The sequence below is a fragment of the Coturnix japonica genome, chromosome 3 (genome assembly GCF_001577835.2).
Source record: "Coturnix japonica isolate 7356 chromosome 3, Coturnix japonica 2.1, whole genome shotgun sequence".
NCBI classification, from domain to species: Eukaryota; Metazoa; Chordata; class Aves; order Galliformes; family Phasianidae; genus Coturnix; species Coturnix japonica.
The window spans coordinates 36,479,278-36,494,501 of record NC_029518.1 but is presented as its reverse complement, the minus strand read 5'-3'; positions in this window follow the sequence as shown (position 1 = coordinate 36,494,501).

Below are 15,224 nucleotides of genomic sequence, written 5' to 3'. Positions count from 1 at the left end.
TTCCTCTTTTCATGTTCAAATGAGTCTTTAATCTCTTAGAGCTGTAACTGTATAGGATAGCCTAGAAACCCTATTCTGGCAGTCATGGCTTTGATCTTTATTTTAATACTTCAGTATCACTAATATCATCCCCTTAAACTATTTACCCTGCGTAAAAACTCATTAGCATCTTTTATATCCTTCTGCCAGAAAAAAAAAAAGTAAAAGCTAATGAAGTTTATAAATAAACTTACAAAAAAAAAAAAAAGCTGACTCTCAGTAAGGAGAGAGATGTAATTCATCTTTTTGCTTCTCTTGTTTTATTGTTTATACCTTTTAAATTCTGTTTCTCTGGGTTGTTTTTTGTTTGTTTGTTTTTCCCATGTTTTTCATTTCTTGTATTTGTTTTATATTTTCTCCTGCCCTCACACATTAACCTCTTCCCAATTAGTTTTCTCATATTTTTTTCCCCTCAGCTTTTTTCCTCAAAAGCCAGCTACTGAGGTCATGTTGCTTTCTTCAGCTCTCTTCTTTTACCACAGCTGCCTGCCTACCCCTGGGGAGCTCTCTGATCCCAGCACTCTAGCACTGCTCCCACTAACAGGCATCACTCAAAGCATGCATCCTGTAGCTTGAAGGGTAGCAGAGGGAAAAAAAAAGGGATCTTTCCTCTGTAGGCGTTTATACCAGTGGAATAAGAACTACAGAGAGAGAGAGCTCACAAAAATCAGAGAGGTCAAAATAGGTGAGAGCTCTAACCAGTGAATACAGATACACATTTCATCTTTGCATTGCTCTTACAACAAACAACACACCATGCAGTCTTAACCCAGACTCCTCTTTCCAGCATTGCTGGTGCTGCATGCTCTGTTTGGGGGGTGATGTAGCAGAGGCACAGGAGATTGCTGCACTGGGGATTAGAGGAAAAGCTGATGCGTGCAGTCTGTGAGGCAGGGCAGCTCTGGAAATGGTAGCTGTGTGCTACCATTCTCCCTTATGTCCTTGTTTTTGGAGATTTGCATTAGCTACAACAAGTCAGCGCAACAGTTTTGAAAGTTTTTTTTCTTCCAGCTTGCATTCAAGTATCTATTATGTTATTTAGGGTTTTTAAATGTTTGTTCATTGATCTGCCCATGAAAGGAGAGAAGGCAGAGCTTGGCAGCAGCCCAGAAGAGTGTCACAGAAGCACGGCTGCTGATAGAAAGCTTATCTGTTGGCTAGCAGGAGACTACATCTGTAACATAAATGCATCTACATATTGAATTTTCTCTGTTGGGGGATTAAATCCACCAGCAAAAAAATATAATTCACAACAGAGGACGATTCTATACGGTGGAAATTTATTCAGACTGTCTGCTTGGTGTCTGTTCATTATTATGGTTGAATGGCAAAACTTAGTGCTTGATCCTAAACATTTATTGACAAATGCACTCCTAGGACTGCTCTAGCAATCTATGAATTACATTTTATATAGAGAAAAGCATTGCTATAAACATACAGGCCAACAAAAAAAAACCTGGTAGGTTGACATAAACATCAGTAAGAGCTCCATATGAGCACCTTTAGGAAGGTTCTATGTTTTCTTTGTGATTTTCTTTCATCGAAGGCACTAATCTTATTTTTTCCAAGAGTCCTAAATCTAATGTTTCTGTGGTGTTATAAAAATCCTTCAGACTGAAAGCCTCTGGAATCACTCTAGGCATATTTTGTCTTTTCTGCCATGTGGGGAACCCACCCTCTCTTTGCTGCTGTCTCAGGAGAAAGAACCTTTCCTCCTGTTAAAATTCAGAACTCGGAACTCTTAAGAGGTGAAAAGGTAGTAGTGGACCACAGATCTGCATATATAATGGAGAACAAGAGATGGTGCCCTGCTTTAAACCTACTGTAGATCACTACTGACTACAGGATTATCATCAGCGCCTTCACAATATGATTATTATAGAGAGCTATTATAGCATTTGCTGGTTGGTTTGTTTTTTGGAGCTAGTGTGCCAACTTCTTAGAGAGATTATTGTGTTTCAGTAGGTATTATGTCAGATTAGATTATGGCTCTCCAATCTGTACCCTCCAGCAGCATCACTAAAGTCAAAAAGCCTCTGTATTCAGCAATCAGCAGGACCAATGGAACAGTCTGATCAGGGAGCGCTGAAGATCCCTGTGCCACAGCATCCCAGCCTACTGCACTCAGCTCATAAACTCACTCTCACCACGAGGAGAAGGCTGCAGAAAGCTGCCTTGCACATAGACCTGCAGTAAGTCATAGCTCAGACCTGGTCCTGCCTTGCCTGCCTGCCCAACTTCCACTCTGGTCACCCCACTCGTGCCTAGAAGGAAAATAAGTTTGTCTGTCTGGCTTCCTAAAAAGATAGTTAAGAAGTATGTAAAATCCAAAACTGTTCTTACACTTACTTTTGACAGGAAGACTGGGAGGAGGTAGGGTAGAATGGTGATATTCAAAGCATAAGAGGAGGCAACAGTGAGAGAAGACGGACAAACACCTTTGACAAAGAGTGAATGATCTTAACACTGAAGTGGTAACGTTTCCTAAGGGCACAAGGTAGGCTTGAAAAACATCTTGGGAAAAGCCTTGAAAATGACACCAGGCTAGGCATTTGTGCATACTATCACAAAGTGGATGTAAATTGCCACCATGTGGCAATCTCTCCACATATAAAGAAAATACAGAAATGAGATAGTGAATTTTTCTCCCTAAAAGAGCAGGCGATATTCTATGTGCTGAACTGGGGAGCTGATTGCTTTGTGACTCACTGAAAAAGGTCTTTTATCAAGAAGAGAAGCCTAAGTAGCTTTTCTCCAGCCCTGCTAAACATAAGAGAAGACAGAATATGTTATCATTGTTTAGCAATAGATAACAGATTCTGAGGAAATTTCCCTGAGCCATTCAAGGATCTATAAATACATTAGCAGATAGGTTTTGTTTCTCTATTCTGCAACTAGCTAGAGATCAGAGCCTCCCAGAAGGCCTCCAGAAACTGGAGAAAGGCCTGGAGACATGTGCAACCTGTTGGCTATAGCTACTAGGATAAGACTTCCATGAAGTTCTAGTAAGTTTGACCGAAGCCTTCTGCGTGCTCTGCAGTGTCATTCAGAAGCAATGAAAACCACAGAGGTTGGAAGGGACCTCTAGGCTTAGAAGCTGCACAGAGAAAGAAAGAGCAAGAACCTAGAAAGCAGGATTGCTAGGAAGACTTGTAGTAGATAATCACAAGCGAGGCCTAGATTGAGTACCTTCAGAGCAGGCTGCAGAAGCAAGAGTTGCCTTAGGCTTCCTCTTCTCTTCTAGCTTGTTTTCTGATAAACAAATAAGAACTCATACATAATTACATATCATAGACTCAAGATAGAGAAGGCCTTGCATGAACACAGAACCAGGCTCACCTGGGACTCACATCTTACCCACAAGTACCACGTGGGCACTGTAATTTGGCGTAAATCAATACCACAGCATTGAAGGGAGGTCCCTTTGTGCCACAACCTCACCACCTGTTCTCAAAATAACTAATCAACTCTAGAAAGGCTGTTTTCTGGCATTCCTGAGTGAAAGTGAAAGTGCCTCCCTAGGGCCAGGGCCTGGGCCTGCAGCACTGAGGATGGTACAAGGAAGATGGGCTTGTCTGTGATGTCAATACCAACCAGGTGGGGAGGCAGGGTCTGTAAGGTATGAACACTATATACCTTTTTTCATCAGCCCAGTGCCTCATCTGCTTGAGATTTGCACATCTCTTTCCCTCAGCAGCTGGCTGAGGTGCTCAGTAAGGAGGGAGGAGGTGGAGGCTAACCAGATCAATTGCACTTTGTGTTAGGTTTTATTGCTTCATTTTGCATTATATTTTCTGCTTTGAAAAGCAGATTATTCCTACCTTTGTTCTTTCTTTCCATTTGCTACGTTTTCCTTTCATCTATGATAGTGTCCTTTAGCATTATTAAATAAGCAGAGATGCTGCTTCCCTTTGCACCCCCTGCAATTGTGCCACAGAGGGATATAGGAAGCTGTTGTCATTCATGTTACTGGGAAGCACTGGGCTAGAAGAAAGGCAGGGCCTTCTTCAGTCCAGAGTCAGAAGAAGAAAATACAGCTCAGAAGCACACCAGACAGTATGGTCCCTCATATTTAAATTCTTATTTACATTGATTTTGTGCCATTGTAACAGCTGATTTTAATAGCGCGTGCTGCTTTTTCACCGTAGCGAGTACATCACATGGAGCATGATCAAAAATCAAACACACATTCCAACCAGTTCCTATTTCTGCTTCTTCTTTGGCCCTATAAGAATGGCTAAGCTGTTTTCTGGACCCTATTCATTCCTCTAGATTAATGATTTCTCAGTCTACAGGATGTGATAATGCGGAATCCCGTAAATCCTACTTCTTCAAAACAAAGTGTTTCCAACCTGATTTCACTTTTCTCCACATACTTGCTGTGTTACCCACAGAGATAAATGAGACGGTGATACCTGTGAAGTACCAAATCTACGGCATGCATGTTTCAAAACAGATACCAGCACATTACTCCAGTTGCAGGGAGATTAGTCAGGATCTCCCCCTGTCACTTGTTCCTCCCAGGTCTCTTTCTGGGCTCTTGCCTCTGAGTTGATTCTACTTTTAATTTTATGTTCCTGTGAATAGCAGAGAAATGTGACAGCTGAAGGGGACAGATAAGGGACTTAGCTCACAACAGCCACTATCCAACTCCAAATTGGATTGACTGGCTGAGTGCCCCCAAATCCTCTATGGATATGCAATTTAACAAAAAGAAAAGCTCCTCACACAAAGAGAAATGTGCAGGAAATAAAGAGGCCACTTTATGAAACATAACAGCTTTGGCAGAGGGTATATGATTATAGCCTTAATTTAAACAAAATATAACATACGTGTTTTCATGTTACCCTAAAAAAACAAGAACCCCAGCCCATTCTTTCATTTATCCTTTTGCTGAATGATTTAATTTTTAGCAATTCATTTCTAAGGAAGAAGATAAAAAAGGCTGCGGCCAGTAGCCCAGAGATGAGACTGGTCTGCCTTGTATTAACAGCAGCAGTAATGGGTATTGAGGGATATGTCTGCGTATCCTATAAGTGCAAGGCTCCCTTCATGCAGGTGAGCATGCATCTATGCAGCAGCTCCTGCAGAAATCAGCTCCACTGCATGTGGGCACTCTGTCATCTGGCTGTGGAAGGGAGACTGACTGGCAGAGCAGTCATAGGTGGGTTTCTTTTATTTTTCTCTTGAGCTATTTCCCCAGGCAGCCCTAAATGCAAGCAGAAGTCAGGCCTTTTCAATGTGTTGGCATCTTTCTATAACCACCCAGTTGATTAGAAGATTGGGATTACCCCACGCCCCTTTGTCACCTGCCCAGCACATCTCTGCCCTGGCAGTACAATGTACTGTTTGAACCTGTCCTTCTCAAGCTCCTTCTTTTAAATTGTTCTGCTTTGCTCCATCACTTGGATGGTGACCCCTGGTCCCTTTCCAGGACTTTTGCCTGCAGCTTAACCTTTTCAGACCATTTAACTCCTATTTGCTCCTCATTTCCTTCCTGATCTGCCACCAGTTTTATCATTTCCTTCCTACCTCTCCTTTCCATTTTTTCTTCATTATTTTTATGCCAGGAAAATGCAGTTTGCCGTGCTTACTGCTGAACCACCACTGTAGTTGCTGAGTAACATAATTCAGTGGAATATAAAAATGTTTGCAGCGGCTCATTTAGCAGAACAGGAAATGTTTTGCACGAGGGCAGGACAGTGATTTACATTTGCTTGTAATAATTGGAATGCTTCCTATTTGAATGCTGCTGTGTTTTGTTTTGCTTTAGCTCAGTTTGATTAGATTGGGTTTTTTTCCATTTGTGATGTGCACACAGCACAGACCAGCAAGTTGGAGGTCACTGTGGAGGGTGGGATGCGTTGCACCAGATGCAGCTATTGTGGTCAGGTTGTCAGTGCTCACACAGGTACCTCGGTTTCCTTGCAGACATTTGTATGTTTCCATAGCCACATGTTTAAATAGTCAGATAGATGTGTGTGAATGTCCTTGGCCCGTGCTCTCACCGACAGCAGAGGGAGCCCAGAGGACGAGGTCAGCCCCACACCAGCCATCAGATTCAGGGTCACAGCAACTGTCCCTAGTGATGCCCCCAGGACTGCTTGCTGAGAGACGGTGACAGCACCAGCTGGGAGCTGGGGAGATGCTAAGAGTACTAGAGGAGAAGGGTGCATTATTCTTCTGTCAAAACACCAGTTGGTACCATTTCAGGCCTTGCTGATAGCCATTTCTATGCATATATGGGGAAGCAGTATGTATATATGTGCATATATACATATGTATATTTGGGGTAGCAGGGCCAAGGTTTGAGCTTAACTGACTCTCATCCCTCAAGGACACAGGGCTGAGCAAAGAAGGGCTATGCTCTAAACACACTGAAACAGGCTATGTACTGTCTGCAGCACCCCTCGGGTCTCGTGTCCCTGTGCCCAGAGGTGTGTGAAGATGCAGGCCTGCATGGCATGGGCCCAAGAACAGCAACAGACACAAAGGGCACAATAACACTGTTTGATAGAGAAAATTCTCAGCTACAGAGCACTGTTTTTCAGCATAGTCACCACAATTAGCTGTGCATTTTCACCAGCAATGAACAAGAGCCTGCATTCTCTGGAATTCAGGAAAGAAGCTGCCTTCATATTCCAGCAGTAAAGATATGAAATCACAAGCTGTATACATACAGGCCATCTGTATAAGCTATACACACACACACAGAGCTCAGCCTGCACAGCTGTTAATAAATATGTATTTTGCATTTAGCCAGTAACTGCTGTTCAAGGTTTCTTTCCAGGTGCTCAGGGATGAGTTAACATGGCTTTGATTACAGAGTAATGCATTCTCCATATCAAAAGCTAGCAAAAGGAACTCCTTTGATAGCAAAAGAGGCGGCCAGTGGTGATTAAAACAAGAGAAAGTCCTGGAGAGATGAGTGAAGCAAGCATCAGACCCTGATCAAAGTACAGGTGCTGCAGGCAACACAAGGTTAGCAGGGTCTTTTATTAAAACTACTCACGGTGCTGGAGAAAATGGACAGCTCTTGACGCAAGAGGCCTTTCTTCAAATCTGTCATTTGGTTTAATATAAAGCATTATATCTCCCTCTATCTGTTGCTTCTCTTGCATTTGCAAACCCCTCCTGAGACAATAGTCCTCCTTTTACAGTAGAAGTAATCTTTCTGATAGACATGATTGATATCGCACTGTCTAACAGTTTATGGGAACAATTTAAGTTCCAATTACCTCAATACAGAAATGCAGCTCCCAAAGAGAATTTATTTGACTCGTTGAGAGAGAGCTCTGCTAAAGAAAGAAGAAATGGAAAGCTGAAAGACACATTTGTCAAAACCCAACACTTACAATACGACAATAGCAAAAGCCTATTTCCTAGCATTAACCATAGCACAAAGCTGTCTGATGTCTCCCTCACAGTCTCAGGCTTTGTGCGGTTTGGCTGTGATGACATCAGACTTTTATCTGTGCTACCTGACTATCTGATTGCCTGACTAAATAAGATGAAAAAAACATTTTCTCACTTCCTCCTGAGAGTTGCAAGACTGACAAGAAACATGTCTGAGAGCATACAGAGAGCTACAAAGAGCCCTGCTCCCCTCATGTGAACAGGGCCTGATGCTTCTTCATCTCTCAGCAGTAGCTTCCTCCTGCTTGAGGACTTGTGCCCTGTGTGGGAAAGGAGGTTGAGCTGAGGATGAGATGTGTTACTAACATGAATAGCCAATTTGCTTCCAAACTGTGAGCAGAACATTTACCACTTTACTATGCTGCTAAGCAGGTGGGGAAGCAGGAGTGACAGGGAGCTGCTGACTAATTTCCAAATGTCAAGGTTTGTTTTTGACTCTCTCTCCCCCCAGTTTCACAGAGGCAGGCTGCCCGCTTGTGACTGCAGTGCCTTGGGCAAGAGAACTGCTCATACTTTCTGAATGTTGGCTACAGATGCTTCACATTGCTCCCTGACATGTACTGAAGTCTTGTCACAAAGTAATCCCTGAGGAATCTATTTCTCCAGGGACTGCTTTCTCCAATCTGTGTAAAATCATGTGAGGAGCTTTCTGCAAAGACCTGTGCAAATATAGCTGTGTTTTGCTTGTCAATGAAGAGCTGAGCTCTTGACACAGATGTTGGGTTTGTGCAGTACCAGCATGTACCTACTTATTTTATGGACAGATAAGGTGCATTGTCTACAAGAATCTTCAGAGAACACATACATATTTTAATAATAACATCTCCAAATGTATTCCTTTTCACAGGCAGAAGACACAGTATTTCCCAAAATAAACAGTCAGGCTTCCTTCTGTCATGCTGACCTTTTTAATAACTGTTTTGAACATCCTATTTTCTCAGCGCCAGCAAAGTTTTCCTTTCCCTTTGGCACATCTTTCTTTCCTACCTCTCCTGCATTACCACTTGCTACACACCTCACCGTGCTACTGGGGCAATATTCCCTCAACAAGCACTTTGTGTTTCCCTGTTCTTCCCCATTATGTTGTTCCAGCCAAAGCCCCAGTGTTCTTTGAGCTCAGCTCCTTCTTCTTTGCAGAATCCTTACCCTCAGAAGAGGCTCTTCTTATCTCTTCTTCACTACCTCTTTCTCAATGCTGTTATCTCTCTTCCACCAACAACACAATCACCACAAAGCTGTCCCTATGTTTTTTGCTTTCCAACCCCTCCTGAGACTCTCTTCATTGCATTTCCTGTAAGGAACCCTGCAAAGATCACAAGGCCTTCAGAAACCCCTGCCAAAGTGATGAAATATGCATAGGCTCTACCTGCACTGATAGCGATAGCCCCTTCAAGACTCCTGTATCTGTTATGAACTCTGATGTTCACATGGCATCCTGCAAAGATGATAAACTGAGCATGGACTCCCACAGAGAAAATAAAAGCCAGAATGGCTCCCCTGGTGTTCTGCATTACACCAAGGCTTCAGAAAGATAGGGATAAATATATTCAACCTTTGCAAGACAAGCAAGTACAGCAAAATAATCTAGAATGATTCATTTAAAGGAGTTTCAGGTGTGCGATGGAAATACACAGCACTGGGCTAAGATGCAAAGGTAGTGCACAACAGTATAAAGCTTTGGAAATGTCACAGAAAAAACAGCAGATAGGGAGGAATTAGAGTTCAGAAATTCAGAGTTAACCCAGCTGTTGCATGTGTAGGCAATCAGAACTAAGACAGCTTAAAAAGACTGAAGTCTGTCTCAGTACCTTGCTACCCCAGGCTCTCTCACTGCTTGTCCTTAGACTATAAAGTATCTGACACCCTCAAGCCTCTGCAGCTTTTTGGCCCATATTGCAGTCATCCCAAAATAGGTCTAGCATGGTTTAAGTGGCAGAGGACATTCATAAGGGAATATCACTGCAGACAAAGCTGTCGTCTTTTTGTAAATCCTAAAAGCTTAAAGTAGTTAGCAGTTTTTCAGCCACTGACATAAATAAATCATATGAGGAAAGTGGCATGGAAATTAGTTCAACCTTTGGGTGAAGTTTGAGAAGAAAAAGAGGTCAGATACAGCTGCTGTCTTACTAAAGCAGGGACAGGAGAATGGTCTGTCATCTTACAGCCCTCAGACAGGTTCTTAAGTGTCATCCATGTCTCTATCTGAGGTGTGAAACACCATCAAGATCTCCCGCCTTGTAGCATGAGGCAGTGCGAATGCACAGCACCTCCAATTAATCAGTTGTGATGGTAGGTTCTTGATAAGCCAACAACACAGGAAAAAACAAGGTCTAATCTCTTACAGCTCTGGGCTCTCTACCTCATGAGCATGAAACATGAAAAGATGTACTAATAGCACTATGTTTAGTCATCTTTGAACCTACATTGCTCTTGTTTACACTTCATTTGTGTGTTTAATTGAGTGGCCTGTTATTTATTTATCCTTTATTTTATTTTTCACCTAAATACCAGTCAACATGAAGCAATCCATGGTGACTAGGAAAAATTAGCATGCAAGTAATGTTTAAAAGAATGTAGTTGTGCAACGCTGTAGACTGGGAGAAAAGGAAAAGCCAAAGGGGGATAAAGCTTTCTTCAGGCTCAGCAAGCTCTGTCACCTGAGAGGACAAAATGAAGACAGCAGGACACTGCCAGTCTGCACGTCCACTGCCATCTGAGAAGTGCCCAAGGGGAGTTGCACTTTGCTGGCTCAAGCTATTTGCCTTCCCATCTGTTCAAGTTGATTTAGAGAAGTACACTATGCAACCTGCTATATTCCCACAGTGCTGGTGGTCAAACGGATATGGCAGCACACTTAATGCTTCCAGAAGTTCTGAGGAAAAGGAGGGATTGTGTCAAACTGGGCTTTTCAGACTACAGTGGTAAAGATATTCCAATACGTCAATTTAAAAATAATAATTTTAAAAAACATAAAGACAAAAGAAGAAAAGCTGAAGAAGATCAAAACTGAGAAAGGCTGAGGTGCACTTAGTTGTATCAGAGAGGAGTAATAGCTTGAAAGCCAGTCAGGACTGTGCTCAAGACAGATTATCTGCACAGTTGGGGTTTTGGCAGGGCAGCAGTGATACTAACTATAACGACAGCCTAGGGCATGGTCACCTGCAGTCCTTCAGCTCATCTCATATCACTGGCAGTATGAGCAGGAACATTTGCAGTTTGCAAATGTCTGCCCTGAGCTAAACAACAAATATTTTAGTGGAAGTATATGGAATGTGATAAAATATCCCTATCAGATGGCAATACAGAGGCATCCACTGCTGGGTTCAAAAATCCTCCATGTGTACCAGTTTGGTTCTGTGCTGTGCCGTGTTTATGCATGGATAATGCACATTAAATCATACGAATGATAATGCAATGTAATCCAGTTGTTATTGCTGATACTGTGATCCATCAGCCATTTTCTTCTTGGATTTTCCTTGAAGACCACAGACTGCTTGAGATACAATGTGTTCTCAGATCAATTTACTTTGAGATGGAGAAAATAACAACAGTGTATCTGCAACGGCTACAGTTAGCCTTTGTAGTGTATTTGTATGTCCAGTTCTGAGAAACTAAGTGAGAACATTTGTCCAAGCAGGCTGAAAGACAGCAGGAATAGCAGGCTGATATTTCCCCTGCTCTCAGTTAATTTCAATACCTTGGGATGCCTCAGTTGCATAATCCATCTGAGAGGATTGTTCAGAGGTTGCCCATCTATTAAACAGCACCAGTTAGAGAATGAGCCATGCCTTATGCAATCAGCATTTCTGCTGGGTATCCTCAGCCCTGTCCCAGGTCACCTGTCCACTCCTTTTCTGCACAGTGCTAAACAACCCTTCTGCCTGCCCCATAGTAAAATGCACTCACTTGGATAAGGTAGAATCTGAACACCACCTCCATTAAAAGCCTGCATACGCTTGACTTTGAGGTTGGGGTAATATTACATAACGAGCAGAATGTGTGTAGTCCCTATATAAGGTGTTAAACCTCATTAGATTCTCATGTGCCAACTTTTTGAGTGTGTCAAGATCCCTCTTGCTGCTGTTCCTCCTTATCCACCTAATAGCACACCCTTCAAATCTGTGTCTCTCCAGTTTAAAGATAATGATATGATGTGAGACCATGTCAAAGGCCTCACACAAATGCAGGTAAATGACATCAGTTGCCCACTGATACCATCACTCCATCATAGGTGGCCACCAGATCAGCAAAGCACAACATTTTCTTGGTAAAGCTGTGCTGGCTATCTCAAATCACCAGCTAATTCCTCATCCCTGCTCAGGGATATGATTTAGCAGAGGGTTGTTAGTTAGGGTACTATGGTTAGGCTGTGGTTGGACTTGATGATCTTCAAGGTCTTTTCCAACCTGAGTAATTCTATGATTCTATGATTTGCCTTAACATCTCTCCCAGGAGGATCTGCTCCATGATCTTTGCAGGCACAGACTGGGGATCACTGGCCTGTAGCTCCCTGAGTCTTCCTTTCTTGAATATGAAAGTAATATTTCAATTTTCCAGTCACCAAGGACTTTGCCTGGCAGCAGCAACTTTTCAGATGTGATGGAGGGTGGCTCTTCAACCACTTCAGCAAATTCCTTTAGAAATCTGAGACCTGGAATTATTAAAAAAACATGGTATTTATACGTCATTATGTGTTTGTCTTCTGATCTGCGACAGTTCACCAGAGTTATATAAAATTATCATCTGATCTCCCTTGCTGTCTCAAAGAGCAAAGAATGACTCGGCAAGAACAGATAGTAAATATACATGACTTCATCAAAGGAGCAGGTGCCTCAGGATGCACATAGCCTGCTCTCACAGCACTGACAGAATAATGCTGATTCTATTCTGATCGCTTTCATAACTTTTGAAACATAAAAGAGCCAGATCTTGCTATGCTTTGCTTACAGTTGAAAAATTACAGTTGACACAAATTACGAGGTATGTTAAAGTTATTTCAGGTCACTGGTATTCCAAAAAGTTCCGAAAACTCGTAATTGAAAATCAATTGTACTCCAAAAAGTGACCACATGAAAAAAGGAATGTTGAACTCAAAGCAAGTATGCCCTGCACTCCACATCATATTTCTCACACTGTAGTGGATTTGTGGCCTTGTAAAAATTATGTTGTTTCTATCCTGCCACTGTTTTTAAAAAGGAAACTAACAGAATGATTCTTATTTTGCCAGTCTTGCCAAAATGCTTCAAAAATCCATGCTCCTGCCTCCTAACTTGTTTGTACACCTGTTTGTTCTTGCCAGTGACTGGTTAGTGCTGCAGTGATTGGCTTGATCTGATCACATATCCAGCACAGACGTCTGGTTTCCACAGCTTCCCTCCTTTGTGTACGTTTGTTATCACATTTCCCTCTGGAGAGGTTTTTGGTTTTTTTTTTTGTTATGCCTTAGTTTTTTTGTTTCCTTTTGCAACCTTAACATATACAGTAGGTACTTTTTAGTTTTATTTTATTTTTTAAGGCTCTGTGAGATGTTCCAGATGGCACCTGGTTGTAACACAACAAGGAAATTACTGAGTTATCATACAGCTCGACCCTGCTGCATGTTGGGTTGTCAACAGCAATACTACAAGTGCCTGAGGTATGGGTAAGAACCACTGCACTCCAGCACATCTCACTTAGCAACCTGAGAGGGACACTTCAAATAGCAAAAAAGGGGGTAAAAAGAAAGGTGAATTGGTTTTGAAATGTGAACTGCTTTGATGGCATTTCTCTGACAGGTTTGCCTCAGGTAAAAATGTGGTATCACGGGTACTTAAGCCAGGAAGTTATTTTCAAGCTTCAGTTTAAAATCCTGGTTGTATTTTAAAGTTATTCCTTTGCCTATACCATTATAAAAGCTGATTTCCTATACTAAATAAGGCTCGGCCTTGTTGCCACATAGCAGAGTGCTGCAAGAAGCAATGATCACAGCTCAGCCAGGGGAACATCTGCCTCTGAGTCAGTAATTGCTCAGTGCCCTGCATTGAATACAGGGGTCACCAGGCTGCTGAATGTGCTGTTCCTGTATGAGCTATGAAACAAAAATTCTAATCACTTGTTGGCCATTAAATAACCGATGACATTTTTTCATCAGAAACTCACAATAGCTTTGCTCCTCTAAATGTGCCGGATAATTACATTCTATCTACCCAAATGAACTTTCAATTACAAAGAGTACCTTTCTCCTTTAAACTACTTACAAAGAATGCTATGCACTGCTAAATTATTGCCCTCATCCTGCCTCAGAGGTAGCTCAATTTCAGTAATAGTTACAGTGCCCCGGCTGCACATCAGGACACCTGAAATACATGCAGACTTTGGCCTGGCTGCCACTCAGCATCAGTGTTTTGTGCTCAGCTGTGTGCTTCAGCCTCGTGAGCTCCTGAGCTGCTGGGAGGATAAACTAATCTGCCATCAGCTCCTCACTCTCCCTTCTGAGGCCTGCACTCACCCAGCAGCTGTAGCCCAGTGCAGGCCCGATGTGCCATGCGACAGCAGGATTAGGCCTACCTCCACTGGAGGAGATTATTATGTAGTGGTTCTTTTTATTGTGGCTTCAGTTATGTATTTCGTTATTCAGCACAAATCTGTCTACCTGTATCTGTGGAAGAGGAAGGTCATTTTTCAGGAGCACAGTTACATCTCAATATAAAATCACATCTCTTTATGAGCAAGTGTTATAGCCGTTCACAGATGAAGAGAAATATTTATCTCCTGAGCAGTGCAACCTGCATCTCTCTTAAGGAACTGTGCTATCTAAGAGATTTTTGTGTTCAGCCTGGGAAAAATAAAATCTTACATAGGTTTATTAAGGAAGAATGCAGAAGACATAAGCAAGCAATATGATCTCTTTATTAACATTAGTTGAACATGGTAGTTCAGCTCCATGTTTGCTTATAGCAAAGACTGGTTACCACTTCCCCCTTAGAAAGAGATATCAAACAATGGGACTCTGCAGTATTCCACAACCTGTAAACCCAAATCATTCTCACTACTTCCACACAATAGCAGCATTTCATTTCTGCCCTTCAATTTTGCCCTCAGATTTAGGCCTTCCTCTGCTTTTACCTCAAATGACCTTGGCACAGCTTAGACAGCATCCTCCAGGTTTGGCCCCGATGCAGATCTCACTGAAGGAAAGAGTCTGCTCAGTGTCACTGGGATAATAGGACAAATACCCTTAAAGCCTGTAGCTCTGATCCCTCGGCTATCTACTTTCAGTAATCAGATTCTGGAAAGCTGTTACTGTAAGTTGTGTCTGTACTGCTTGGAGTAAGCAATCTGCTGTAGTGAGGTTAACAGACTGAATAAACAGCAGAGCAGTAATAAGGGCCCCCTCAAGCCATCATTTTGAAGAGGCAAATGATTTAGCCCAAAGCTTATCAGAACTACATTGAGCTCAAAGGAAGTAGGTGGGGGAGAATCAAAAGGCACTCTGAAACCCTTAGTTTCTTTTATATCTTAGACATAGAAGAAGGAGGCTAAGGGAAGTTGTTCAGCACCATTGACAGCCGTGGACATGAGTCTAGTTTATGACATAATTATCTCATAAAACTCTGTTGTGGTCTTTCATGCCTATGAATTTTCACATAATGCCACAGTGATTAATTCTCACAACATGCCACTGTTTCTCATTTCATTTAGGATTTGCTTTAAACATCTCTATGAAATACTCTCTTTGTTAACTGCATTGGAAATTCTGAGGATGAGGATCTGGCAACACTATGAAGCTG